Below are 27,215 nucleotides of genomic sequence, written 5' to 3' on the forward strand. Positions count from 1 at the left end.
GTCAGGAAGGGCATCCGGCATAAAACATGTGCCAAATCACGATGCGGATCATACGGATGATCCGCTGTGGCGACCCCTCACGGGAGCAGCCGAAAGAAGAAGAAGAAGAAGATATATATATATATATATATATATATATATATATATATATATATATATATATATATATATATTTGTATTTGTATATCCTTGTGATTAAGTTGCAATGAGATGGTCCATCAGAACTTACAAGATTTGTGGGAAGAGCCACCCCCAACCTCAGCTTTCAACAAATGTTCTGAGCTTTTGAAACCTCAGCTTTCCAGTGCCTTCACTTCACCAACAGGTTCTACTTGCAGAAATGGGCCGTGTTTATTCTTGAGGGTGAGAGACAGCAAGTCTTTTGTCATCATCTACTGCTTATCTTCTTCTTGCAGGTCAGAGAGGAAAAGTCTTTGGCCCCTGTATTCTTAAAACTGGCAGGCTGGTTCTGACATACAAATTTCTCTTTTTTTTTGTATACAAAGTCAAGTCTCATAGAAGGGCTACAGCTAAGAATGGATCATAACACACAACAGTATAAAGGAACAGGAGAAAAAGGGGAGTGGAAATACCAGCAGCACTGTTGAGGGACAAAATGGAGGGAGACTTGGACAAATAAGACATATGAGGAGTAGTGGAGAATGCACAGGGTGGACAAGATGGACACAAAAGCAAACTCTCAGGAAAGAAAGACTGGAAATTTGGAAGGAGGTGGGCTTTGTGGGAATGGGTTTAATGGTGGGAGAAAACGTCATGGTTTTAGACGGGGAATGATCTGAGATGGTGGAGAACAGTAGCTGTCTTGAAGACCTGGAGGGAAGAATGAAATTGAAGAGAAAGTGGAAGTTGGTTCCATAGGCAGGAAAAAAATGATAAACACATGAGTGGAGGTGAGCAGTGATTCTCATGAGTCTCTCTTTTTGTCCAACCTGTGGAACCAGGAATTCAAATAAATTGATATGATTTCCTGTCGAAATCCGAAAATTCAAAATATGATTTCCTGCCCGAATGAACTTTGGCAGGAATTCATATTTTTTTTAGTTTGCCTGAGATAACTCATTTTGTCTTTACAAATGACACTGTGATCTTTGACGACCACCAACTAATCCTGGCAGATGGGCTTAGCATACAGCCTTGGGAGAGCAGACTCTGAATCAACGCCCAGCATGTAAAGCACCAATCGGACATTTTATAGGCAGTTCTGGAATCAAACCCAGGACTTGCAACACCCTGTTGTAACACCCTGTTGGACTCACAACACCACTCGCCATTATGTCTTCGTGACACTTTTAAATAGCATGCTTTCATTTGAACACATTTTCAAAATGAAAAGTAATTAGTTGAATGCATGTTTCCACCTTCAGCTCATGTCGAGTGTTCATGGGTTGGGTTGGTTCGGGGTTTTTCGGATTGTGCACATTGATTCTGGCCTGTACCATGAGCGGAGCACTACTGAATTAGTCATGGCCACAAAGTATCCAAGATGGTCTTCAAACGGTTGACTCATCCTTGATCATGTTACTCTCCAGCTCATATTGTCGACTGCTTGCTCTATCCACTATAAACAATGGTATAAATCATGACGTAATTTTCAAAAAGTCCTTGTTAATCCCCCAAACCACTTTTAATACTGTTTTGGGAATTGGCAAATCGTTTTTATTAAATATGGCTAAAAGTTACAAAATATGTTTTTGGGGACAAAAGGTTCAAAGTTGATGTTTCAAAATCCACACACTGTGGCAAATAAATGCACCTCTAAGGGTGTATCTACGTTTGACGTAAGCAATGGGTGAAGATATTTACTCTCTTCCTGTGCTACATTTGTTGCATGAGGGAATGTGAAAACTTTTTTTAATTTTTACAAAACCCCTCTAATCATTTTTGTTGAATTTTTTTTAGAAATGAAAGTTTTAAATTTTAATCTTAAAATGACCAATCACCATTATTTTTATTTTCCTCTTTGTAATACTAGTAATACCCACTCCCTCAAGGAGTGAAATATGATGTCCCTACCCCTCCCTCAGGCAGGGATCAGTGGTTAAACCACTTGCACTATTCCACAAATGCAGGTGAAAATGGCAAGGCATCTCCCTATTCTTCCTGGGAGTAGGGGGAGGGGGGATTATTTTGTGTCCACGACCTGACCCTGGGTACCAGAAGCACATCTGCAAAAATTGGTGGAAATTGGCTGAGCTATTTTCGATTCTATAATTATCAGACGTACATAGAGAATTGCTTTTATTTTAGTTACATTAGGCTGGGAAATTTTTACACGATCTTTTAACACAAACCCCACCCCCTCCATTATTATCTCTTCACAAATCCCTGATTTTGAACTATCCTCGCCTATAGTTTCTCCCTTCTCGATTCTTGTTCTCAGTTTTATTATCCTCAATTTACCACCTGCTCTTCTTTCCTTACAAGGATAAGCAAGAAACTTTGATGCTGATGCAGGAGGCAATTTCACCATCATGTCTGTGCTATGTCAACACAACTTTTATCCAATCGACTTGATTTCACTGTGGGGGTCTCACTCGTGATTATATATATATATATATATATATATATATATATATATATATATATATATATATATATATATATATATATATGCACACACACACACACACACACACACACACACACACACACACACACACACACACACACACACACACACACACACACACACACACACACACACATCTCAAACATGCATACAAAGTTTTTTTTTTTCCTTTATTTCATTTGGGGGTGGGGAGGACAGTTGAAGATGGTTATAAGGTGAGGAATGAACAAACACCATCCTACCCTTGCTTTATTCCTGGCCGAACTCTTCTCTATATTCTCCAGACTGTCTTTATTCTTACTCTTAGTCCGATCACCCCCCTCCCCACACCTTCTGATATCTACTATACATTCAAGCTTCATGTCATCTGCAAATTTGGAAAACCTACTCTTAACCTGACTGTCCAAACCATTGATGTAAATTATAAATAATAACGGTCCTAGTACTGATCCTTGATGTACCCTCATTACTTACAACCTCCCAGAGAGACATCCTCTCACTCACGGCCACTCTTCGCTTCCTTTCACTTGCCAGTTTTCATTCCAGTCTTACTTTCTTGGGTTGGCAGGATAAAGCTTCCATAAGAGCTGTTTAACCTGGGTTTGAATCTCGGCCCAGCTAATCATCCAAGTGTTTCTCATGCAGGGTTACGTTCAATGTGTGTGTGTGCGGTCCATCAGAAGGATGTTGAGTCAAAGGACCCATCTACCAGCATTGGTCATTTATCGATGTTAAATATTGCACAGTGTCTTTTTCCAAGAGGAGCCAAGTTATTGCTGATACCTTGAACAAATTACAAATTCCTGCCCGAAACACCTTCTGTCAAATGGTCTGGCTTGGCCAGCCGGTTAGTGAAAAACTTGGCCTTCACACAGACTTTAAAGTCGTTGGCTGCCCGACCCCACAAGAGGCTGCAAACAATTGAAGCCATGAAAGAACGAGGAAGAGAGATCTTCATTCCTTCGTTGCATGTTTTTCTGGAGTTCATCACTGCAGCAGTTTGTTTTTTGTTTTTTTTTCATGGAGCTTGCATTTGATTGTATCGAAATTGAAACTTCTTTCAACAAACACTCCAATTTATTTTTCATCAACATTTAGGATGTCAATTGATTCATCAACCATTTTCATTGAAGGGTCCAAGAACTCAGTCTAACTTTGTTGTAAAAAATGACAACGGGCCAAGAAAGGTAGACACACGCACGCTGCCTTGTCTGTATTAATTGTGGTGACTGTGTTTGTCCGCAATTACTGGGCCAGGCCACCAGGAGGCACGTGACCTCAAACCAATTTTCCTCAATTTTTACCTGCCCTGAAGATTGTCACCTTGCATGCATTTTTGTACATCGCGTTTTCCCGAAACTAGGGTTTTTCTTGCTTCGCCTCTGAACGAAAGGCTGTTTTAAAGCAACAATTACAATTTTGAGGTTTACAAATTACAACTCGGTGAAAGAGCAGACCAATTCTCTATACTTTACAGAAATGTTGATTTGTAAATATCACAAATGGCGTTGCCATTTATCATCATCGTCGTCGTCGTCGTAATCATCATTATCATCATCATCATACCACTCTCTTTACAAAGCGTCGGCGTGGTCGAAGTAAGACACTAACAGTGAGATATTTAAAGGGGAACCCAAACGCAATTTTTTTTTCTGAAAATCATGAATCATGGAGAAATTTGAAGGTGAAATTGATTGAAAAATTTTTGACAATCAAAAAGAGCCCTCGAGTGTCGATTTTTGATTTTGCCAGTGACATCACATTATGAACCCACCTTCATCCAAATGGTGGCTTTACATCGAGAAACGGTGCCTGTCAAGCTCGGATTCCAATACTGATTCCACCATCATTCGCAAATCTGAAAGTTCGCAATATGTTGAAACTGATCAGTGAAATTTTGAAGACACTATTGAAGACAAAATTAGTGATGGAAACACTTTCGGGGAAATTATGGAGCCGAATCGTTTTGAGCCTTATGTGAGCGATTCAGATGAAGATGGCGGAAGTGTTAGTGAAGGTAAAAACCCTGATTACATGAAAACAAAAAACCTACAACACAACTGGAAATTTGGAAGGAGGAGGGAGTGGGGTGGCTTAATGAGGGTGAAAATGATCATGGTTTTGGATTGGGGACGATCTGAGATGGTGGTGAAGTGCAGTCTTGAAGACGTGGAAGGTTCACAAACCTCCACTTTTTCAGTCCAGGCTTCCAAAAAAAAACTCCAGTCCAGGATTCAAAAAACGCCCAGTTTTGCAATACTGCACCTGAACATGTTAAATAAGGTGGTGTTCCACCTGGACTGCTTCAACGACGCTAAACTTCCAGTTTTTTTTTTTTTGATACAACCTTTAAAATCGTTATTTTATTTAAATTTAATTATATACTTAAACACTGTGGGGTTAGGTGTTCTATGAAATCTCCAGTCCTGTTTGTTTGTCTTTCCGACCACTGTCTCTTCAAGGACTCGACCAGGGACCATAAAATAAACCCATTTCATTCTAAAGGTCTTTGTCCAAGCAGAAGTTCCGGTTGTATATTATCTTTTTCATTACCAATGACCTTGTATGTTTTTGTTTTTTCCTCATTTAGCTTACTTATCCCCTATTTTTACTGAAGAATCACGAGATTTGGTTATCTCGCGAGATTGTGAATTAAACGTGGTATTTTTAGATCCTCGTGGAGGATCTCCAAGTCTTACTCACGTTGTTGTTCTTCATCTTCTTCTTGTGGACTATTTTGTTTCACAGCCAACAGTTTTCATCGAAACTTCCTGAAACTTGGCATGTATATGTAAAAATACCCTGCGCAGACAGTAACCATCTCGGATTTTGAAAATTCCTCCTTGAAAAAAAAGTTATGACGTCAAAATATCTCCACTAATGGAAATCGCCTAAAAAATTATCTCCGAAACTAGGCAAGCTTTTTGAATTCTGCTTGCGGGAATCGAACAGGGCGTTAGCAGAGATGAATTACCACACATATTATACATCACCATGATGTCATGTCAATTTTTATGACGTCATTCCTATTTTTTGACATTTTTTGTTTCACAACCCAGAGTTTTCATCGGATCTTCGTGAAACTTGCCACATATATGCAGAAAGCCCACGCACAGGCAGTAACCATCTCCGATTTTGGAAATTCTTCCTAGAAAAAAAGTTGACGTCATAATATCGCCGTTAATGGAAATCACCGAAACTGTACCATTATCTCTGAAACTCGGCAAGTTGTTTGAATTTTGTTTGCGGAAATCAAGCCGGGCATTAGCGCAGATAATTTATCGCAAACCTGCTACATCACAATGATATCATATTCGTTTTATGACGTCATCATTAAGAGGACGAGGATCTTAGCTCATTTGAGCTTGTTAATTTACTTTTTACATTGTTCTGAATGAATGGGAACAGAGAGGGAGGTGCCAGAGCACAGAGAGTTGGGGTGGGGGGCAGAGAGGGGCAGAGTTAGGAGAGGGGGTTGATATTTTTTTGCAGGAGGTTGAGGACACTGGGTATGGGGGGGGGGGTATCATGGGGAGAGGTTTGAAGACTTGGGATGGGTGGGAGAGTTGAGGAGTTTGGGTTGGGAGGGGGTGAGCACTTGGGGATGGGTGGGGGGTAGGGTGGAGGACTTTGGGTTGGGTGTAAGGGGACTGAGGACTTTGGATTGGATGTGGATGGGTTTGATGATTTGAGGTTTGGTGGGTGGGAAGGGGGTTGAGGATGTGGGCTTGGGTGATGTGGAGGAGGTTTTAGAGTTGGGTTTGGGTTGGGGGTGGGGGGTGTTTCAGGACTCGGGGTTGAGTGGTGGGGGGGGTTGAGGACTTGGGGTTGGGTGGGAGTGTTTTGTGGACTTCAAGTCATATTTACATTGTGTAGAATTTCCGTGGGTTCTGCATAATTGAATTGCATTTGTATTCAATGTAATTTTTGCCTTAATTATACATTTTCTCAATCACTTAGCCTAAGAGGCTATCGACTCAGCCATGTTAGTATTATCTTTATTATTATTATTTTTATGATTATTATAATTATTCTTACCTCTGCCACTAAAGGTGAAGGAGACTGTTTTCACCCCTCTCTGTCTGTTTGTGTGCAAGACACTTTGTCTGTGTCTGTGTGTTTGTCTGTGTCTGCAAGATATCTCAAAAATTTGTGGACGGATTTGGATGAAATTTTGTGGACAGGTATGACAAGGACGAAATGATTCGATTTTTGTGAAGATCCAGATCCGGATCCGACTACTCGAATTTTTAAAGTGATTCTTCACCATTGAGAGATAGGGCAAAACCAATATATAACAGGATATCTCAAAAAGTTCTGGACAGATTCAGATGAAACTTAGTGGACATGTTGGGTGTGTGATCATGACGAATTGATTCGATTTGGGGGAAGATCTTAATCCGTATCTGGATACGAGAATTATTTGATTTTTAAAGTGATTCTTCACCATTGAGAGATAGGACCAAAAATGATATATAGCCTGATATTTCAAAAAACGTATTGGGCCCGATATGTTCTCGTGGATCAGGCATTGTGTGGCAGAGGTACGTGCTCTACTGAGTGCACTTCTAGTTATTATTGTTCATACCATTATTACCTCCACCACAGAAGGTGAGGTTATGTTTTCACCCGTTTGTCCGGTTGTCTGTTTGTCTGTGAGCAGGATATCTCAAAACGTTATGGACGGATTCGGACGAAACTTTCTGGCTCGGATGGATGTGTAACAAGGACGAATTGATTAGATTTGGGTAAAGATACAGATCCGGATACTACGATTTATAAAGTGATTCTTCACCATTGAGAGATAGCTCCACAAACGATACATAGCACGATATATCAAAAGGTTATGGATTGATTCAGATGAAACCTGGTGGACATGTTGGGTGTGTGGCACTAATTAATTTATTCGATTTTGGTGAGTGTCAGGAACGAGATTCTAGATTTTTTTTCCCCCAGTGATTCTTCACAATTGAGAGATGGTGCCAAAAACGATATATGGCACGATATTTCAAAATGTTATGGACGGATTATGATAAAACTTGGTGGATGAGTTGGGTTGGCGACAAAAACAAGCCGATTAGATTTTGGTTCAGGTCTGGATGCAGATCTGGCCTATCAGTGGGATACAAAACATAAACTGTTCAACTATGAGGGGAGAGAGTAGGGAATTGAAATGAAGAATGATTGATGGGTGAAGATGTTTGAAATCCCAGGTCTGACATTCTTGTAATGAAACAAAATAAGCTGCAGAGTTTCCAAATAAAATCAAGAGAGCCTGGCTCGTGTTTATTTGCCCGTAATGATCAACTTATTTATTCTGCAAGGGACATTGCTTTCTCTTGCTTGAGAACGAGTCGTAAATGCAGATAACCAATTTTTCCTTTGCGTTCCTTTCAAACTCATGTAACTACTACGACTACTACTACAACTAAGTTTGCACTGAATTCAAATTATATTGCACATAGTAAAGTATCTTGTGTACCAGTCAAACAACAGGTCCGCGCAGCCGGCTGATGAATATACACACTCGAAGAGCTGTGTGGCTGACTCCACAAGAAAGTGGAATTAATTTGGGCCGTGGAAGAAGTAATTTTGGTGTTGCGGTAGTATTGAACATTGCCAAATATCCTTCCTCCAAGAAAATTTATTTTGCAAGAAAAATTGCAATAAAGACAAAGATAATTCGACATTGTTTGTCTCCTTCGACAAACTCAAATATTGGGCATGAAGTACTGTATATATCAAGTGCAAGCTGATTAGCTGGTGTGCATAACTGCTGGCATTCCTGTTGGCACTCTCTGTTGGAGAAAAAGTTACAGGCTGGTGTTTGAAGCTGTTGTCACACTCAAAAAAAAAAATAGAGAAAAAAATGAAGATCCACCCTCACCAAGATGGAACTATCATTGCATAAAATACAATGGCCCACGTTAACAGAGGCAGGGAACAAGTTGTGTGCCAATGATGTGATGCTCTATTGTCATGTATTCATCACGTAGTTATGTCGAGAAGCAGCATGACAGATCCTTTGCACAACGTGTTGGACAGTGCAGACAAATCCACATTTGCTGAAGGGCCTTTTAAAAATACATCCGAGGAGGGGGAATTAAAATAAAAAAATTAGAAGGGCACGTTTCGATGTTGTGATGTCACCAGATATGCCTCCACCCATGTAATTACCTCATTATAATACATGTACCCAGTTTGATTGAAATCCCTGAACGCAGATTCAAAATATTAAATAATTCTGGCTGTCAGACCATGCATCCGATCAGATTGAAATTTAAAATATATATTCCCCATGATTACTCGATCATAATTGTGACGTTTCATGTTGATTGATGATGCGGTTCAAGAGAAAGAATTTTTAAAAATATTTTCATTCAATCCAACATGGCTGCCAGACCATGGGATCTATTAATTATTTGTGAACAACCTGGTATCCACAAGTATTGGAGAACATGTGGATGAAGTTTCCCCTCGATCTGTCAAGCTGTTCTGGAGAAGAAGGTTTTTAAAGGTTTTATCTTCAAAAAAAATTATTGCTGCCAAACCCTGAAACCTATGATGTCATAGGCGGAGAACCTTTTGTTCCTCATGGAAAGGTGATCATACCTGTATAGTTTTGCCTCGATATGTTCAGCTTTTTTGGAGAAGATTTTTGAAGGTTTTTATGTTAAAAAAAAAAAGATATGGCTGTCGAACCACGTGACTGATGACATCATCAAGCTTTTTCTGTGAACCATTTTATCCCTCGATGACCCTCAAAAATGTTCATAGTGATCAGATGAAGCGTTCGACAAATGCAATTACAACGTCAGAACGAAGCCACCAATGACATCTTCAAAAACAACCAATCACACTTGTTTCACATGGGGAGTACTTGACATGTGCCATGTTTCATGTTTTTTTTTTTTCTATGGAGTGGTTTCAGAGATTCAGAGTTCCAAAGTTTTTCCTTTTTTCCAACATAGCTGCCACACCATGTGACCCATGAGGTCATAATTATTATTAAAACCTTCTACATGAGTAGTCGCACGTATGGTGAATATTTCCTGTCAATTGGATAAGAGGTTGCAGAGAAAAAACAGAGAAAATTAGCATGGACAGACATACATATATGTCCATACGGACAGACGGACAACCGAAAACATATTGCCATGGGCGACTTCGTCAGCGGAGGCATCAAAAATTGTCCACTTCCCTTTGATTCACTTGCCCCAGGAATGCACATATTTCCTCCCACAAATGTAAAAGGTTCCAAGAATGCGAATCCTTTAAATACAGCAACGTGCATTTAGCGTGAAGCAATGCGACTTATTTATGCGATTGTGAAAGCAGCTTAAGTTAAGAGGCTTGCTTGCAAATGGATGCCATTGAGATTGACATGTAAAAAACACAGATGGCCTAAAAAACACAGATGGCCTAAAAAACACAGATGGCCTAAAAGGAAGTTGTGAAATTCCACATTGGCTCGAAAAGAGATCGAGGGTGAAATATTAATTTCTTTGTAAGTGATAATAGTTAAGCAAATGGTTATCTCAAATCTTTCATAATGAATAGCAAACAAATGGTCCAATTATAATTTATTGAAAGAGGACAAAGCTGGTTCATATGAAATATTAAACGTGCAGACATCATCAAAAGCACTACCTGTCTGCCCCTCCCCCTACCCCCCCCCCCACCTTTTTACTCCTCTCTGTAAAGTGTGATAGCAGCTGCAGTCATTTTCATATAAGATCCATGCAGGGTTTTCATTAGAATTTTTACATTTAATTCGTTGAGAGGGATTTGTGACCCCGATTGCTTTTCATAGGTCACAATATGTTGCTTATCGGAAGTGTCGCGAAATACATTAGGAGTCGACCACAAAGTGTTCAGGTGGGGGGGGGGGGCAGAGAGGGGTGGGTATGGCAACCTGATCATCACCTGCATTGGAAGTTTAACTCAAGGATTTAATAATTTACTGCCAGCTCGAGCAACCTCTAAAACTAAAACCTCAACCTCAAAAAGAGCAACCTCTAAAACTTACTCAAACTTTAAAACAGCCTAAAATCCTATAAAATAATTAATCTAAAATATTTGTGGCGATGCAAAGATGCATTTTTATCTCTTTATGTGTTAAGACAACCCCACACCCCTTCCATAGATGTTCTTATGTATCCATATTGTCCACCCTTTGCATTCTCCCTTTCCCATTTCGTTACCTACATTCCTTGTTTGTCCGTCTCCATCGACTTTCTCCCTCCGCCCTGCTGTTGGTGTTTTCCCCTTTCTCCTGCGGTTCCCTTTGTTGTGTTGTGTTCTGATTTTGTTCTGTATCGTAGCTCTTCCCCGAGCTGAGAGCAAGTTAATTTATTTTATTTTTTTAAAGCCGCGATTGCTTCAATTTAGCATTATACAAAATGTGTGGGGGATTGAGAGAGACAGAGATAGAGATATACTGACACTGTAATTGTCCTGAGCATTAATTATTTTTTTCCCAAACAGGTTCAGCAAATTTTCCCCAAATCCACCCATTCCAAGGAGAAGATGGCTCTTTCGTGCTCCATCCTTCACATTTTACAGTAGAGGTGCGACAGAGGTGTGGCAAACTCTAACCTTATGCAAACACTCATCCTAGCCTATCTTTAAGGAATGAATTTAGTATTGAGAGAACTGTTCCCCAAGCCTCTGACATGCAAGGGATGAAGCACCACTAATTGATGGCATGTGTGGGATAAGGTGCTAAACCTATGTAGGGGTGGTAATTGCAGCCTGGGCATTATTGCAATGTTGCTCACAGGTAGGTGAACAAAAAAGGGGGATGTTTATTCCTAAAATTATGAGATATTTTACATAACTTATAATAATTGAGTTGTAAGTTTTAAATCAATGGATCTGGTGGGAGCATGTTGCGCTTACAAGATACTTACTCGGACTCGCCGCTAGAACATTGACTCTGAGGCCACTAGGCCACGGATAACTCCACAGCCCGATGGGTTGTTATCCAATCATGGACACCGGTTAAAGTAGTTAAGTCCAGCAGGGTTCTCGCCCTCTGTCACATTACCTTACTATTAGATTAACTACCTTAACTAGGTAACCACACCCTCAAACACCTCCCACCCCCCACTCCCCAATCCCTGTCTACTTATTGTGGGTGAGCAAACCATGGGGGGGGGGGGATGTTGGCTAACTTGTGTCGTGAATCGGTGGGGCAGAACTTCTCAGCGATCAAATATGCACACTCTATGTCAGACGAATGAAGGAAAAGAGGCAATTGAGCAGGTTTGAATTGTTTACCAAACATAAGCATGTATTTAAAGCAATGCAAGTATTTACAAGGCATGTATTGAAATAAAAGACACCAAGAAAAGTTTTTCCCCAAGCACTCAAGAACCCCTTATACAACTGGCCTTACGAAATACAGACAGGTGCCACATTCACCAACCACCATCATGGGTGCCATATTTTTTGGAGGCGAGGGCGGGGGGGTGGGTACGGGAATGGGGGGTGGGGAGGGGTCCCTGGGCTCTCCACGCTGCACCTAGCGCTTTTCCGTTCCTCTTGGCCTTTGGGGAATGTCCTGCCTCCCGCTTGGTACCCTCAGTTTCGCTTGGAGAGCGGCTCGCTTCCCGCTTAGTACACTCTTGGACCAGACTGTTTTCTTTTCCATGAAGAATGCTTCTCAGCATCCAATCGGCACATGAACTCTCTGCCACATGAACTGATGGCTTTTTTATTATTATTGGCCCTCCACTCTGTTGCCAATCACATCCGCTTTCACATCCAGTACCGATTGGCTTTTGTGCACTGCGACTCTGCAGCCGTGATTAGTTATCACATTTCAGGAAGAGCCTATTTTGATCCGCTTTGCCTGGGATGCAGGAACAACAAAGAGTTACGATTATTATAGCCTGGAATGGTGATTTTTGTGGCTGAAATACTCGTGAGGTGACATTGTTTGATGATATGTGCTTGAGAGTCAAGCATAAAAATGGGGGTTGGAGTCTTGGTGTCAGAGAATAAAGGTTTGAGAATGCGTGTTTGAGAATGGCGATCGATTCGGGTCAGTGTGTCAGAAAATGAAGGCTTGGAAATGAGGTTCTAATTTGGAGACGGAAACTGAAGGTTTGGGAATGAGGATTGAAAGAAAATGAAAATTTGGGAATGAGGAAGAAAACAATGGGGAAGGTTCGACCTAAAATCACAACGCATCTCCCTTTCCCCTGATACAGGGATGGATAACCTAACTCAACAATCACTCTGGAAATGGCTAAACTCCACAGTTATTTTATGAGCTGGATGTATCTCCCCAGGGTCTTTTCTATAACCGCAACACTATGTATATGTACATGTAGATGTATATGTATATGTCTATATCTAGCCATCCTATTCTCTGTGGCAAATCTGCATTTCCAACCATTATGAGATACTATGCAGTATTGTCGGAAAGTGACAGTACGAGTCTGAAATGAAGTGTAATCAGAGGTACATTGAATAATAATAATGCACTCAATTGCACAATTATGAATGACTGTAGAGACAATGCCTTCTGGCAATTCATCGTTTAATGCATCATACATTTCAAGCTAATAAGGGTTCCTTTCCATCGGGTTTATTCTCAATCCTTCTGCAAAAATATGACTTTATGACTGCAAGAGTGCCACTACATTTAAGACAGATATAAAAATAATTTTGGCATTAGTCAAAGATTTGTGATTAAACTGTCAAGAACACAGAGTTTAGGCCTTTCTCTTTCTGGTTTATGTTTAGCTCCGTATTTAAGAACACCAACAACAGCCATATTGGAATTGCAAGTGGCTTTTCTTGACCCAAGATAGGGTGCGAATATTCATCACCAATTTTGTTCTTCCTCTACTGAATGGCGAGGTGCTTCACTGGAGAATTTTTTTCTTTCTGATTTGATCTGTTAGTCATAGAGACGAAGTATACCAACTTGTCACCATTCAGTATGTTGTCCAGGCCGTGTTTATGTCTGGAGGCAGTGGAGGGATTACGTATCGGAGGAGGAATTGGAAGACGAAGGGAAGGCACACAAACGAAATATAACAATTGAAATCATTTCAATTCATCTTCCACGCTGAAGTACAACTTGTATCATAAATACATGATTAGAAAGAGCAAACAACCATCTGCCTTTTACTCAAATCATATTAGCGTGTTATCTTTGACAAGAAGCACTCCATAATGACGGTACATTTGATGCAAAATCAGATCAATATCGCGTCATTACTCAGCACGTTGCTTCCGAGGACTAGATGAAATCGCTCCATTTCAAACAGCCTGACCTATGCCGGTTCCAAACAGCCCGTCTGCTGTCACAAGTGAGTCTTCAAAAGCACAGCCCCAATCCATTCCCAGCGGAGCACTGTAATTTTCCCTTTATCTGCTAAATTGGCCTGACAACTGTGATGGCAATTTTGAACTTGTAATACAATAGGCTTTTAATGAGCTATGTCGGTGTTGTCTCCAGGATGGTGACAAAGTAACTATGGGCTGTGCTTATGAACTGAAACCGCCTTTGTCCCATGTCCTTGATTAACACTCATCAGTGGTCATAAGTGCCATCGTAACACATTTTCAATGTGCTACAATGAAATAATGACGACAAATATGAAGGAATACAGGCATCCAGCATAGGGAATGGATTTTATAACTCCTGCTCTAAAAATATGATCGAATTATTTTTTTTAAGTTTCGTGAATGCAGTGATGCCTAATAGCATGATTAATGGGCAGGAAGGTACAGTAAAATGTGTGTTCACGTTTTTTTTTTTCACAATCAAAAGAGGCCACACAACACATTACAGAAGAACCAATACCCTGCGATCTATTATGAATGCTTTAAATTTATTTCATTTAATATTTTTGTGATTTCAATTCCGTTTCGACACGATTAATGGTGCTCCATTTGGGTATAATTATTTTTATGTTTCGAGGAGGGTTCAAAAAGTTCGAAGAAGCGAGATGCTCATAATAGTCCCAAAACATGCAACGTATTTTGTTAATTTTCAAATTACAAGTATAGTACACTACAGTATATATACTTAGTAAGAAAATACCGAAATGTATATTTTCTATTTCTGCATAACACCTCGTTAAACCTTTAATTTTGCATGTTGGACTATTGTGTATCGTTCATATAATAGTCTGACCCCCTCTCATATTTTAAAATATGAGGATCAATGATTCTAAGCTTGATTAAATTGATGCAATTATTTGTCACGTGGAAGCATATTGGAATATCCCAACTACATGCAATGTTGTACAAACTGGCAATGGGATTGTCCATATTAGCATCGGCAGAGTTAATTGATTATTCCCAGAACCTCAATGCTCTTTTATTCCCAATAGTAATCATAACTGTTGTGCATTACTCTTCACCAATGTTGAAAGGACCACACAATTAAGCATGCTACTCAGTGTTGCACAAGCTTGAAAATTATTTTTAAGGGGTATGAAAGTGTCCCAGGGGAAGTGAATCAAAGGGTTGAGTCAGATGTTCAGCAGAAACAGTGGATAAGTTTAAATTGGAATTAGATAGGTACCTGGAAGTTATGGAGCTTGAGGGGTATAGGGATGTTGGCAGGACTTTTAAGTTGCTTGAGCATTGATGGATGATTGTGTGCATGTGTACGGAATGCTGTTGGTGGGAGTCTCGTCAAGGGGTGTTGTGTGGTTGATATTGTGTTTTTTTTTAATCAAGCCCATGCCCCCTCCCTGGGGGGGAGGGGGAGAGGAAATACAAAAACTACAAAGAAACACTATTAATTTTTATTTTTTATTTTTTTTAACATTTTGCATTTTCTTCTTTTAATCTTGTGTTGATAAACTAATGTGGTGCAAGAATGATGGGGGTGAATGGCCTCCACCTGTGTCTAATTTCCTTGTTTACTTACATGTAGATGTAGACAGGTGAGTTCAAGAGGTGGAATGGCCAGTTTCAGGGTTTGAAGTGATGACCCAATAATAGGTTTTAATCTTTCTTGACAAATTAAACTTTATGTCCAGAAAAGTCTTGAGTTGTGGCAGTTAAAAATACGTCGTGTCATCCTATTCTGTAAAATAAGGGAGTTATGGCAGCTTGCACACTCTTCTTTTATTTTGGACAGGATCATTCACTTCAAGTTCTTCTACAGAGGCCTGGCTAGTCTCCAATAACAGGTCCTCTTTGATGAGCAGCCATCCTTGGTCATGTTCATCACTAATGAACCAGTATTCCACATTGTTTTTGTCAGTGACATTTCTCTTATCCATGTGGACAGCGAAGATGTTGACGAAAGGCTCCTCTTTCATGTCTCTGATCTAATTCAAGTGGTCGCTGTCCTTCAACATTATTGCTACAAAATCAGCAATTTAGTATGGGAGTTCTAATCCCACTCTTGAAAACAATTTGATCTGTTATCAATTTGTTGAAAACAATTTGCCTGGGACTTTGACCACTCCCAGAAGTTTCAATGAAAAATGGCTCACAGCAAACTAATTAAAAGGAGGACTTGCCAAGCAGTTATTTTCTTTGCAATCTCCTTTGCCAGAAATAGTTGACTGTCATTTAAATGGCTCTGTTTATAACCCTTAATATGTGGGGCATTCATGAATAAAAAGAACAAACGTCAGGACAAATGTAAGTTGTTCAAAAAATGTAAATCCTGGGTTCATTGTTCTATAATAAATTCAAACATTAAATATTGATAGAAAAATTTACTTTGACATTCTTGGGCTTATATGGGTTTGTTATTACTCATGATTCTCTGAAATAAAAATGAAAATGGTGTCACTTTGGTCTGATATACCACTTGAAAGCTCTCAACAGAGTGGGAATTTAAGTGTTCAGTGTTATTCCGATATATTTTTAAAGTGGGTTGGGTTGGGGGGGGGGGGGTGGAAGTACAACGATGTATGTCCCAGAAGTGAGTGAAAAGCAAACACTGAACTGGCCTCTTGTCTCAAGATGTCAATATCACAGCTGGCATCAAACTCCACACCGACCGTAACAATAAATTTAATCACATGCAGAATTGCTTGGGGACACAGGACAAAAGGGGGAGAAAATGAAAGGAAAATATAGTTGTGGAGGGAGATTGGGGGACCATTTTTGGGGACCATCGACAGCTGTGAGATGAGGTGGGATAGGCGAGATAAGCTTATCATAGCATACAATCACTGTCGCTTGCAAGTGCATTGTGGCAGCTCATGTAGTATGACCTACACGCAACTCATCAGTTCTCTCGGAATCACTCCCCACAGTGTGGGTCGGTTTTCCTTCTCTCTTGTGTCGCACACTCCAAAATCCCCTCTCCAATTGACTTGTGACTCAAACATCCTCTCTCGCTACATTCCTCTCACATATAGTGTAGGCTTCGTGTTGGCTTAACGGTGAAGGTGGCTGACTTAAGATATTAGGGTCTTGAGTTTAAGCCCCTGTCTCTCTGTTGAATTAACACCAGGTGGATTTACTCCGCCTGTCAACCTTTTGAGGTCAGCAAAATGAGTACCAGCTTATTGGTAACAGGGGGGCATTGTTGCATCAGTGGCACAACTGTGCCCCTGAAAATGATGCAGCCAAGGCTGCATATGAATAAGTCAAGCATATACTGTTAGACCCCGCTATTCGCGGAGGATACGTTCCCAGAAAATTCCACAAATAGCGAATCTGTGAATAGCGGGGCATTCTTCATACTATAATTCACCATCTGTCGGTCTGTATGTTTCCAGGAAACGCAAAAACGGCTGAACCGATCGTAACCATTTTTGGGATGTGTAATCCTGGGACCCCTTGGAGGAAAATAGGTATAAATATAAAAACATGACCCCTTTGATGGCACCCGTAGGGAGCGGGTGCTTCTTGTCTTATTATAATTCACCATCTGTCCGTCTGTCTGTTCCATCCATCCATCCATTAGGACCATACTCTGTGCAGAGCGTTGGTGCCGCCGAAGCAGTCTCCTTGGCTATTGGGAACAATCCTGGACGGGTCGCCACTCCGACACAGTATACCAGCATGCTGGCACTCATTTTGCCGACCTCGGAAGGATGACAGGCAGAGTCAACCCCACCTGGTGTTAATTCAACAGCTGAGCGGGATTTGAACTCAGGACCCTAGGATCCCAAGCCCACTATCTTAACCATTAAGCCAACACCAGGCATTGTCTGTTCCCAGGTCCCGCAAAAACGGCTGAACCGATCGCAACCATTTTTTGGGTGTGTAATCCTGGGAACGCTTGGAGGAAAATAGGCGTAAATATAATAACATGACCCCCTTGACAGCTCCGGTAGGGTGCGGGTGCTTCTAGTTGTTTTAATGGAAAAAGGGGTGATGGGTTCCTGGTGGTTAGTGACCCATGAAAAGTACTGTGAATGGTGAAGCCACAAACATCAACACCACAAATTACTTCAATAGGAAAAAAAGGGGATAGTTTCCTGGCAGTTCCTGATTCATGAAAAATGCCGCAAATGGCGAATCAGCGAATGGTAAAGCCGGGCATAGAGGGGCGTTGTTTCAATGGAAAAAGGGGTGATGAATTCCCGGTGGTTAGAGACCCGTGAAAAGTATTGCGAATGGTGAAGCCATGAATGTCAACTGCAAATTGTTTCAATGGGAAAAACAGTGATAGGTTCCTGGTGGTTCCCGATTCATGAAAAATGGCGAATCAGCGAATGGAAAAGCCGGGAATGTCACGCATTGTTTCAACGGAAAAAGGGGGATAGGTTCCTGGTGGTTCCCGATTCATGAAAAATGCCGCAAATGACGAATCAGCGAATGGTAAAGCCGGGAATATCACGCATTGTTTCAACGGAAAAAGGGGCGATGGGTTCCCGGCAGTTCCTGATTGATGAAAAATGCTGCAAATGGCGAATCAACGAATGGCGAATCCGCGAATAGCGGGGCATTGTTTCAATGGAAAAAGGGGCGATGGGTTCCCGGCAGTTCCTGGTTCATCATGCAAACTGTTAAAAGTTTAAAATCTATTTGACCGTGAATGCATATGATTACAGTTTCATTAAAAAATGCTTACAAATTAAAAAAACAACAACACCAGATACTGTTTCCAATGTTTATTGAAGGAATGCGATGAACAGTTTATTAAATGTGCTCAACCAACCATCGCATAAAAGTAAAAAAAAAAAAAAACCATTGAGGATCGTGATGAGTCGCTCACTGAAGGGGATGCAGGATCAGTAGAAGAGGCAGGTGAGGTAGGCAAGGGTGCTGGTGCTCCTGAGGTGGACGGACCAGGGTGGAGTAACTCTGTGATCGAGAGTTGCCTGGCAGATAGCTGCAGGTTTCGATGTCGCTCCTTGTAAGGGAGCGTCACATTATCCAACCCCCTCTTGAACTTGAGGTAACGCTCCATGACTGGATAGGCATCTAACAGGCTCTCGGTAATTGACCGCATGTCCTGCAGTATCTCCCACAGGAACTTGACCATGAGCTTGTATGTCAACACCTCTTCCTCATCATTGACTGTGTCCTCCTCCTTCTCCTCGAAAGCCTTGGTAATGGCTCCCAACTCCTGCTTGGTGAAGTGCTCGGCAAGCAAGGCGATAAGAGCATCCAAGTCCTCAGGCTCCACTCCATGTCGTCAAAGCATCCCAGACGTGGGTGATCACTTTGGTGCTTGGTGCAGTGCTTGCCACAACACTTTCTCGGATTGCCTTCTCATTCTTCTGTATGCAGCGAACGGTGGATTCATTTACTCCATACAGTTTGCCCACAGAAGCCACATTCTGTCCTCTCGACGGCCGGTCCAGCAGATCCACTTTGTGACTGAGGCTCATCACTTTCTTCTGCCTCTTGGCAGTCGACAAATTTCTGGCACTGGTCTTGTGCTTGGCAACCATTTTGATCAATGAGCAGAACAAGAAGTAAAACACTGGTCAAGGCAGTGGGAGGAGAAGAATGATTGAGACCCAGGACATGCTGCATACATGCTCTGGGAATTGTGGGTAGCTGCAGGAGGGCTGAGTAATCTGCCCATTGTTTGTGGGAGATGTTGGTGGATGAAACGTTTGACCAGGTGTACTCAGCTGGGGCTTGGGGGTAGATGTGAAGTGTTTTACTTATGCAAGCGTTGTGCTAACATTTTACTCAGCAGGTGTCAGATGTGGCGAAACATTTTAATTGGGTAACTCGTGGGACGGAGGGAACCATCTTCAGCAACTCGGTTACAACGTGCCTGGTGGAAGATGTTTAGTAATGTTTTAGAACAGTTTTATGTGCATGTAATTCTTTTTTTTTGCCGCGAAAAACCGTGATTACACAAAACACAGGGCCGCGAATGTTGAAGCAGGTCACATTTTGTGAACCACGAATATGTGGGGTCCGCGAACAGAACTGTATTCCTCCATGAGTCATTATGTCAATGCCATTGACCTATTGACCACACCAATGGCTACATGTTCTCTCCCTGACCTGGGCTTTCCCATTTTGAAGCACCATTATGGTCAAGCATGAGGTGGAGGAATTAAATAACCAGATTGAGGGAAGAATAATAGAAGAAGAAGTGCAACACAAGGGCTGATTGTGAGACATGGGTCTGTCTCCACACCATGTCCTGGCAGCGTGAATTTGAGTGTTATGGGATGACCAATTTTAACTGACTATAACGTAACTAGAAAATTAATCCCCTCTTTCACCCGACATTTTCATAAAAATATACAGTACAGTATACTGTGCAAAAGTTTGGGTTATTTTCACTTTTGTGGTACTATTCCCCATTAAACAATTGAGGGAAGTTAGAAGTGTGTGCACTATAGGAAGATAATAATTATTCAAATACTGTATCTGTGAAAGTCAATTTAATTTCAGTTATAGTCCATGGGCCCAGGCCAGAAATTCCACTTGTCGGTACCATCTAAGGAAACCAATCCTAGTTATGATTTTTGAATTGGTGTATATATATAGATCATATTTTGATGTGATAACCATTGCAGACTGGCAGCTTATTGGTAGTTATCATCTCTGGAATGTACCCACCCTCCGCATTATGAAAGCGAAAAGGCAAACTCAGAAACATTCACGAATGATGCAATTGCTGTTTCCACATGGGGCGAGAATGAACTGCAAACCACAAATACATGTCTGAAATGCTTTATTTATACCATCCGAATAATCCTTTCTGTCATTCCTGAAGGCAGAATTTGTTTTATGGCAGAAAGGGGTGAACAATAGGGCCTATCAAAATGTTGCTGATTAGTGATTTTCAGTACATTCTAATTTATAATATTGTCATGCAAGTTCCCTTGTCATGTGGGTAGTGCTACTGAACTGCAGTAGCCTACAACATGCACATGTTGTATGAAGAAAACATTTATGAACATTTTACAAGTTTTTACCACAGTTAAAGGAATTGCCCTTCCCCTACCCAAGTTTCAACAAGCATCCAAAATGTGAAATTTATGGATAACCCAAATTTCACCACGCTACTGTGGCATGTTTATGTACTATGTTTTACTCATGCATATTTGTAGCCATGAATGTCCTTGTGATTGTGCCAAAACATTCACACCATGGATCAGTAGTCTAGTCTTCATCACTGTTATCAGCATCAGAGTCCTCGAGGCCTACAACCTCTTCCTCGACATCAGTGGGCTGGTTGCTGCAGGTTCGCAACTTGCACATGTCAGTCCACTTCAGGCTATTGGCAAGGCACGTGCAGTCTGGGAGTTTGCACGGAGGACATGCATGAAGAGGTAGTCTTCACATGGTGGAAGCTGACTGGACTCTATCTCTCCCCGTCTGGCACAGAAGAGTTGCTGTCGGAGTTCATTGACTTTCGTGGTGTTGGTAGACGGCACGTACATGTGGCAGGTGACCTCTTGCAGCTTCTGAAAGAGCTCGGTGGATACTTCCCATGAATGACCGAGCTGACTGAAGGCCTCTTGGTTGGTCTTATCCGACTTCATTTGCTTCAAGGCGCCCATCTTTCCCCGGCCTGCAAAGGCACTGACTGTATCACAACCGGCGAACACGTGCAGTCCAACCAGGGCATCACAGACACTGTCTCCCATCGATCTAGCAAGCTTGTCAATGTCTAGTAACCGTGTGTGGGTTTGCGTACCACACTTCTGAAACACGGGGCATGGGATGTCCTTATTGAAGGCAAGACACAGCACGAGGACATCTGTATCTTCGGCAGTGATCACCACAGCCTTGTACCCAGCTTCTGCTGCATGCAGAGCATGCAGAAGCATTCAGGTGTCTGCTTCCTCCTGCGTGGACTTCAGCTCTGCCACTTCCTCCCAGTAGTCCTTGGTTTTTTTTTTGGTTTTTTTTTGATTTTCCCCCAAAACGTCAATATCTCAGAATGGTAAAATGGTAAAAATGCAAAATACATACACTAAGCTGCTCTTCTGGAACAGTCATCACATATTGAAATAATCATATAGTCCCTAACAATAACTTAGTAGCCCTAAAGTTTGGTTTCCTCAGATGGTACCGGTATATGCCTGGGCCCATGGACTATCTGTTGAATAATTCATCTGTACTTATTTTATCGATACCTTTCATTATCTTAAACATCTCCATCATATCTCCTCCTAACCGCCTCCTTTTTAGTGAATATAGCCCTGTCTCCTTCAGCCACTCCTCATAGCTGAGTCTAGCTAGGCCCGGAATCTATCTCGTAGCCCTGTGCTGAACCCTCTCTATGGCATCTATGTCCTTCCGGAACTGTGGTGATCAAAACTTCACACAATGTTCTAAATTTGGCCCTCACTAAATTCCTGTACAATGTCAACACCACTTCCTTTGATTTATATTTGATCCCCCTCCGAATACAACCTAAAACCCAACTTGCTTTACCGAAAACTGCCTGGCACTGTGCTGCCTGCTTACCTCCCATATCGATTACCACCCCCAGATCCTTCTCCTGTGTGACACGCTCCAAAATTACCCCTCGCATCCTGTAATCTCTATTTTCATTGTTCTTTCCCATCCCCAACACTTTACACTTGCTCAGGTTAAATTCCATCTGCCAATCTTTTGCCCAATCTATGCAAGTTCCAATACTTTCCTGAATCTGATCACCACCCCCTCTGCTATCCAGTTTACCTCCAAGCTTTGTGTCATCTACAAATTTGGAAAGCTTACTCTTCACCCCATTATCCAAATCGTTGATGTAAATAATGAATAGTAATGGTCCGAGTACTGATCCCTGAGGTACTTGCATTCTCCCAGCAAGACATCCTCCCACTCACAACCACTCTTTGCCTCCTATCACTTAGCCAGTTTACAATCCAATTAGCTACCCGACCAGCCACTCCACAAGCCTCACTTTGGCTAACAACCTCCGATGTACCTTATCAAATGCCTTCTTAAAGTCTAGATGAAGTCTAGATGTATGTCCACTGCCTTTCCCTCATCCACCCAATCAGACACTGCTTCATAGAATTCTATAATATTTGTTAACCAGGAACTACCTTTGGTAAACCCATGCTGACTACCTTTAATCAGTTTGTATATGTTTAAATGGTTCCTCATCTGGTCCTTAATTAATGTCTCCAACACCTTCCCCACAACTGAAGTCAAACTAACAGGTCCATAGTTTCCCAATTCTTCTCTGGATCCTTTCTTAAATAATGGTGTTACATTTGCTACTCTCCAATCCTCCGGTACCTGTCCTGACTCCAGTGAGCTGTTGAAAATATCCATTAACATCTCGCTTACCTGCTCAGCCACCTCCATCAATATTCTCAGTTGCATGCCATCTGGACCAGGAGCCTCATGTTCTCTTAGATTACCAATCTGTTCCTTTACTTCCTCCACTCCAACCTCGATCTTCTGTAAAAGCCCTTCCTCAACTTGACAGATACTCTCAGCTATTGGCAATTCTCCTGACTGTTCTTGTGTAAAAGTTGAAGAAAATACCTGTTTAATAAGCCTGCCATCTCATTTTCATCACTAACCACTCTCCCGGTGCTATTCCTAAATGGGACCACACTGGTCCTAACCTGTTCTTTCCCCCTGATATACTGAAAGAAAGCCTTACTATTATGTTTAATATTCGTAGCGATGTCCTACTCATACTCTCTTTTGGCTTGCCAAGTTATTTCCTTAACTTGCCTCTGTTTACTTAGATAATAATATAAGTCTAACTCCAGTCCTGTTATTTTAAACCTAATAAATGCTTTTTTCTTCTCCTTAATAGCATTACTTATCTCACGACTCAACCACCCTGGCCTCTGCTTCTAGTTTTACACTTCATTGGAATGGACTTACTCTGTACTCTACACATTTGGTCTGTGAAGGTTTCCCATTTCTCTGATGCTGATTGTCCTGTTTGTGGAGTCTCCCAATCCACATCACCCAACTCTCTCCTCATACCCTCAAAGTTTGCCTTCCTGAAATCTAATAGCCTTATCCTACTATCCTGAACACGAACCATTAACAGAATCTTTGCACACACAATGTTATGGTCACTTGCTCCTAAATGCTACTTGACCTCCACCTCCTCCACCATATTGGGATCGTTACTTAAAAGGAGGTCGAACACTGCACTCCCCCTGGTGGGCTTTTCTACAAACTGGGTTAAAGAAACAATCCTGGACTAAAATTTGGAAATCCTCATCTGCTCTGCCTTTCCCTGTTCCTGGACCCAATCTATCCACGGCAAGCTAAAATTGTTTAAATATTGTTAACAAAAAAAAAAAAAAAACTTTCAAAAATCTTCTCTGAGGTGGCAGACCAGATTGAGGCGAAACTTTACACGTATGACCGCCTGTGAATAAGGAACAAAGGGTTCACACATGTGATGTCATTAGTCACATGGTTTGGCAGCCTTATTGAATTTACCCTAAAACCTATAAAAAAATACACCACTCAAAAGAAGTCCTGGCGAGGGTCTGCAATCTCTGATTGCTCTTTTTCTTGTTTTTCTGTTTGTTTGTGAACAGGATATCTTAAAAAGTTGTGGACGGATTCAGACAAATTCTTATGGAGACCTTGGGTATTTGAAATGGACGGAATTATTCGATTTTGCTGAAGATCCGAATCCGAATCTGGATCTGAAACTTTTGCAGTGTTTTTTCACCAATGATAGATCGGGCCAAAAACAACATATGGCAGGATTTCTGAGAAAGTTGTGCACGAATCCAGACGAAACTCGGTGGGCAGATTGGGTATGCAACAAGGAAGAATTGATTCGATTTTGGTGAAGATCCGAATCCGAGAATTTTTAAAGTGATTCTTTACCATTGAGTTGAGGTCTAAAATGACATCGAGCACGATATCTCAAAAAGTTATGTTGGATTTGGACAAAACTTGGTGGATGAGTTGGTTTGGGGACAAGAACAAGCTGATTAAATTTTAGTTCAGGTCCCAACCCAGATCCAGCCTATCAGTGAGATACAAAATGTAAACTAATCAGCTTGGCGGAGGTATGCACTCTAGTGAGTGACCATTCTAATTTTCTTTTTTTTTTGTAAACCAAGTCGAGGCTTCTGGAGGAGGTAGAACATAGAATGGATCAGGACATTACAGAACAAATGGAACAGTAAAAAAAAGAGGGGGAAACACAGCAACAGCAGGGTTGAGGGACAAAATAAAGGGAGACTTGGACAAATAAGGGATGTGGGGAGGACACACGGGGTGGACAATATTGATGCAGAAGCAAGCTCTCAGGAAGGAAAAACTGGAAACTTGGAAAGAGATAGGCTTTGGGAGGGTTAATGGTGGGAGAAAAGATCATCCTTTTGGATGGGGCATGATCTGAGATGGTGGCGATTCGCTGTCTTGAAGACCTGGTGGGAAGAATAACATTGGAGAGAATGTGGAAGTTGATTCCACAGGTGGGGAAAAAAGAGGAACTAATGAGTGGAGGTGAGCAGTGATGCTGGATTATAGTTTTACCAGAAGGGGGTTATTGGCAGACTGCATGCACCATACAGAAATCTCAGGGGGAGAGGGGTGGGGGGGGGGGTAGAGGACAGAGCACGGATAGAGCAGAGCGTGCAATATCAGAAAGGAGGTGGTAGAAGACCAAGCCCACTGATCTGTCTGCGATATGAAAGTGATAGGTCCATGGACTCGGCTTCATCTTGAAGGGGTCACCCTTCTCTATACCCTGGTTGTTGAAACTGAACATTTTCTTAACATGTAATTTTCTGAAATAACATTAAGCATTTAAAAAAAAGAGAAAAATCAATGCAGTATTTATATTTGGTGAAAAAAAATAAGGGCTTTCAGAAAAGGGCATGAGAAGGTGTCCCTTCAGTTTCCTGAGTAAGTTGGCCACTGGTGGCAATGGAAAGCTAGCCTGCTTTTATCAATGCCCTGACACGCAGATTGGGAGAAAAGACATTCCACTACATAAACAACAGGGGGCAAAAACTTGGCCATAATCACAGCAGCGAGTGTGAAAACAAGGTTATGGTTCTTCAAAAATAACTGGATATGTCATTGTTACTAGAGGACACATGACCTTCTGTCCATGGCATTGAACTTTAGAAAAAAGTCTTTATTATTGAAAAAAACAAAAAGACTGCTTTCATTGTCTCTCCTCATAAAAAAAAAAATGACAAAAGCTGTGCTGGCTTTTTGCATCCCCACAAAGAACATCATTCAAGGTTCATGTCCATCTTAGCTTTGAAACTCTGGGAATGTCCTTGAGCCATTCGATGTGACTTTCCCCCAAGCATTTGGGTCCGCGATCCATCGTGTCACAAACTCGCTCCTTGGAGAATCATGTCCCCAAAGAAGACGTGCGAGAAGGAAAGAGCTCGAGCATTCCACCGGTACACTAGTGCGGAGAAACCCTCTCGAGATGAAGAGACTGACCCTTTAATGTTCACGGGCAGATGCTCTATTAGACTCGTGGGTGCACGCGGCACAGGCTCCCCTTTATCTTAAACGGCCTCTGCCTCGTGATTTCTAACAAGCATGCTGTTATCGCATGTGAGGCGTGGGGAAAGTGGTGGGGGAGGTGTAAGTTGCAGGGGTAGGTGGGGGGGGGAGAGGGAGTTGTAATTGAAGATTGCATTGAAGGGAATGCCTTCTTCTAAAATCGGTGGTCTCTTTATACATGTATATTACAATGAGTAAAATGAAGAAGTGTTCTCCCACATAAGATTAACTAAATTGAAATGATGGTTTGGGCATCGACCCCCCTCTCCATCCCCCCTTTCCCCACGCCACTTTTTGAACTAAGAGAGAACTGTTGTATTATAGTATCAGCCAATACATTGTGTGCTTTTCATTGCCTTCTTGAGTGCCATCACTCTTTTATCCATCCTTCCTGGATATGATTGAAGCACTCTTCCAGGAATATTGTGCCAAACGTCCTGCATTAGGCCACATTCCACAGTTCGGTAAGGTTAGTTAGGTTCTTGTTCTTCTCCGTTTCCATAGAATCCCATATTGCCTCGATGGGACTCACGGCCAGCTGTAACATTGTTCTCGAAATACTGTTTTACTTTATAAGAAGTGTGTTTTGGATCATTATCTTGTTGGCAAAATGAATTCTCTTCCGATTTAACGATTTCCACTTGGAACTGCATTGTGCTGCAGTATCTACTTGTACTTACTTCATGAAAACGTCCCATATATAGTCCCATTGATCTTTTGTTAGCGTCCCATTGATTACCTCTGCCACCAAAGGTGGATGGAGGTTATGTTTTCACCATTG

At 41.5% G+C, this 27,215-nt stretch overlaps 1 protein-coding gene across 9 annotated transcripts in view; it reads left to right on the top strand.

Moving 5' to 3' along the window:
- The window catches only part of LOC147030564 (uncharacterized), a 593,272-nt gene that overhangs the window by 98,793 nt on the left and 467,264 nt on the right, over window positions 1-27,215 (top strand). For 4 of the 9 annotated variants that reach the window (XR_015056446.1, XR_015056445.1, XM_085874762.1 and 1 more), the window contains exon 4: window positions 11,078-11,171. The exons of the other annotated variants lie outside the window; for them this stretch is intronic. The gene's annotated coding sequence lies outside the window, so the exon portion shown is untranslated. The remainder of the gene's footprint in view (window positions 1-11,077; window positions 11,172-27,215) is intronic. 9 annotated transcript variants of the gene reach the window in all.

This window comes from Eptatretus burgeri, chromosome 3, assembly GCF_056783735.1.
Source record: "Eptatretus burgeri isolate ZD-2024b chromosome 3, Ebu_testis_v1, whole genome shotgun sequence".
Taxonomy (NCBI): domain Eukaryota; kingdom Metazoa; phylum Chordata; class Myxini; order Myxiniformes; family Myxinidae; genus Eptatretus; species Eptatretus burgeri.